At 51.1% G+C, this 3,344-nt stretch overlaps 1 long non-coding RNA gene across 1 annotated transcript; it reads left to right on the top strand.

The window, feature by feature from the left end:
• The first annotated feature begins 6 nt into the window (after window positions 1-6).
• Window positions 7-1,391, top strand: LOC113216546 (uncharacterized). Its single transcript, XR_008011722.1, has 3 exons — window positions 7-173; window positions 264-373; window positions 493-1,391. It is a non-coding gene; the product is annotated as an uncharacterized LOC113216546 (long non-coding RNA).
• The last annotated feature ends 1,953 nt before the right edge of the window (window positions 1,392-3,344 follow it).

Genomic DNA, 3,344 nt, shown 5'->3' with positions numbered 1-3,344 from the left:
TGAATAGAACTCCTCATGTGAAAGGTTTATCTCGACTGCTGTCACAAGTCGTGAAAACACTTTGTTTAGTACGAAGAATATGTGGCATTTGGACACGGGTTGGTTTGGCACATTAACTACTGTGCTGCTGGTGACCTTTTGAGGATGGACTGAAACAACAGTTGATATCATAGGTATCTGTAGTTGTTACTGCTGTCTTTCTTTATCCTGGCCCTCTCACCTCTTCATGGTTGGTAACTGATGTTGATACTTTGGTATTACAGGTATCCCTTTGGGGAGCTGTCAGGTGCTGTGAGTTGTTGAACTGCAGCAACTCTTTCTCTTGGTTGCTGTGAGTGAACTTGAAGTGAGAGAAGAATATATTCACGTGCAGGTGAGAATCAAGTCTTGATTAGACCAATTCAACATTTTTTTTATTCGTTGAATTTTCCTGTTTTCAAGTTGAGTAACCCCTTGCCTCAACGATGAATTGACTATGAATATGTTTTGCAGGCTTGCGCTTCTGATCAGGCCTTCTGACACCTCGTTTACTGGAAGCTTCCTTTAACTTCACCTGACCAACATAGGCAACTCCTGCATTCCCTGGAAAAGTGGCCGAGCCACTCTCTTCAGTTGCGAAGCGCGCAGGACCTTTTTGCGCTCATTTTGATCGTCTGGCAGCCGCCTTCCCCATCACTTTCTGGGCAACTCTATAGCACTGTGCCAGCCGTGGCCGACGCCGCCAGATTGATGACCACACTGTTAAAAAATCTGTGGAAAAACCACAGAAAAATTCCCAACAGAGGTGTACAGATTGTTTCTGTTACAGAAATTTTCAGTTACTGTGTTACTTTCCGAACAGTCTCTGTGGTTTCAGCACAGATTTGGACGCACGTTCTGGGCAAAAAATTGACCATAGTTTTTCTGTGTTTTTTCCGTGGTTTTTTCTAACAGTGCAGGAGCAGCGCTGGGACCTTGATGTTCCGCAAGCCTGACAGAGCAGGGGAAGCTCGCCCAGCCGCCAGTGCCGCCGCACTCACCATCCCGAGCTCTTCTTCGTTCTGATCTTCAAAGGGGGGATGCAGCACGCGCCCGCTAGGGTGTAGCGTACTCGGTCGACTTTTAAATTTTAAAAACGGGCCCCCCTCACTTCAAGCCATTTTCGATGTAGTTTCCGGAACTGACCTTGTTTTTTCGCTGAGACAAAGACTTCAGGTTCCTACCTCGCCTCAAAGTTGACAAATTTCAATAATTTGCACTAAAATCGAATAATTCGGGTAAAAAATATTTCAAAGCAGTACAGAGACGCTTCGTGAGTGGCATGTGTTTCTCATACATCTAAAAAGAGTTTGGCACCTGTGACCGGCGATGGGAGAACCGTTTTAGGCCGTTTTAAGGCGACATTTGTATAAAATTACTCAAAAAACTCTCCAAATCGTTATTTATTCCGGCTCTGGGGCCAGGTTACGGGTCCTGGGCAGTCCGGGGGTGGTCTTACTGATTGTCTTTAACCACCAGAAGGTCAAACAGGGGTGAGCGAATTTTCCGACAGCGGTAGGCTGTGGGAGGGGAGTAGATAGGGCAGGAACCAGGGCGAAATTTCAGGAAACGGATGAGGCGCCGTGTGTGCTTGGCAATGCATTGTCATTTTGGGAAAGGGTAAAGTTGCGCAGGACTTAGCTTGACATAGCCTAGTGCTTTGCTAACCCAGGGCTCACCACGAGGAGGTGCCTGCACTTCGAGCCCGGCCAACCAAACCGCCCGGGCATATAGTTTTAACGTTTTAAGCTTAACGTTGGTGAGGTACTTGAAACTGCCCCTTAGTGTTAAATTTGGGTATTGCTCAGCGATGTCTCCGACGAGGACCTACACGCAGCCATCTCGTCGCAGCACCGCCTCAGCATTCCTGTCATTCCTTGCGGCATACAGGCGGTCGAGCGAGTGGCTATCACTTCGGCAACAATGGTAGAAGAAGAGCAGAGAGAACGGCAGATACGCGCTGCTTTTAGGGGCCGGGCAGCATTGCACAAGTTTAAAACCAAGTGGCAGTTGACAGCCCCGTACAAACGTCCAGCTTAAAACGTAAAAACCATGCCCGGGTGGGTAGGTTGGCGGGGCTTGGGGTGCAGGCACCTCCTCGTGGTGAGCCCTGGGTTAGCAAAGCACTAGGCTATGTCAGGCTAAGACCTGCGCAACTTAACCCTTTCCCAAATGACATAGCATTGCCATGCACACACGGCGCCTCATCCATTTCCTGAAATTTCGCCCCGGTTCCTGCCCTATCTTCTCCCCTCCCACAGCCTACGGCTGTCGGAAAACTCGCTCACCCCTGTTTTACCTTCTGGTGGTTACAGACAATCCGTAAGACCACCCCCGGACTGCCCAGGACCCGTATCCTGGCCCCAGAGCCGGATTAAATAACGATTTGGAGCGTTTTTTGAGTAATATTATACAAATGTCGCCTAAAACGGCCTAAAACGGTTCTCCCATGGCCGGTCACACTTGGCAAACTTTTTTTTAGATGTATAAGAAACATATGCCACTCACGAAGCGTCTCTGTACTGCTTTGAAATATTTTTTACCCGAATTATTCGATTTTAGTGCAAAATATTGAAATTTCTCAACTTTGAGGCGAGGTAGGAACCTGAAGTCTTTGACTCAGCGAAAAAACAAGGTCAGTTCCGGAAACTACATCGAAAATGGCTTGAAGTGAGGGGGGCCCGTTTTTAAAATTCAAAAGTCGGCCGAGTACGCTACACCCTAGCGCCCGCTACTCAGCCGCGGCATGGAGTGCAGCACGCGCCTGCGGAAGGGACTAGTGGCTGAAGGTACGGATAGACTGACATCATCGCCCTCACGGCCTCTTCGTGGAGGAGACTGTGTACACATACTTGGGACGCCCAGAACTCCAACACCAGGTACTCCAGCGCCGGGGCCGGCTTGATCCCCCGCACCAGCTCTTCGGGCACCGCGCCGCATACCTTGATGGTCCCCAGGGCCGGCAGCAGGGGCAGCGCGGACAGCATGGCCCTCTGCACCACCGCGGGCATTGGCAGGGTCCACGGGAGGAAGGACACGCTGACCGACTGGAGGGTTGCGCGGGTCCGGCCGGGCGACAGGGCCCCGAAGAGCTCGCAGCAGACCGAGTGCGGGGTCTCCAAATCACCGCACTCCAAGGACACTTGGCGCAGGGCCTTGGCAGAGCCCTTCATCCTTCTCTTCATCAAGTTATCCTATTCTGTGGTCACTGTCCTGAGGCGTCTCGCGTAACGCAGCCCGGGCGCCTGCCCGTTGGAGGGGCACTGACCCGGGGTCGGCCGCGGCCGCCCCAAGACATCATGGCATTTTCTATTGGATGTTGCTAG

This window comes from Frankliniella occidentalis, unplaced genomic scaffold, assembly GCF_000697945.3.
Source record: "Frankliniella occidentalis isolate FOCC.00 unplaced genomic scaffold, Focc_3.1 Scaffold203, whole genome shotgun sequence".
NCBI classification, from domain to species: domain Eukaryota; kingdom Metazoa; phylum Arthropoda; class Insecta; order Thysanoptera; family Thripidae; genus Frankliniella; species Frankliniella occidentalis.
Note: the sequence above shows the minus strand (reverse complement) of the source record. Positions and strands in the feature narration are given on the sequence as shown.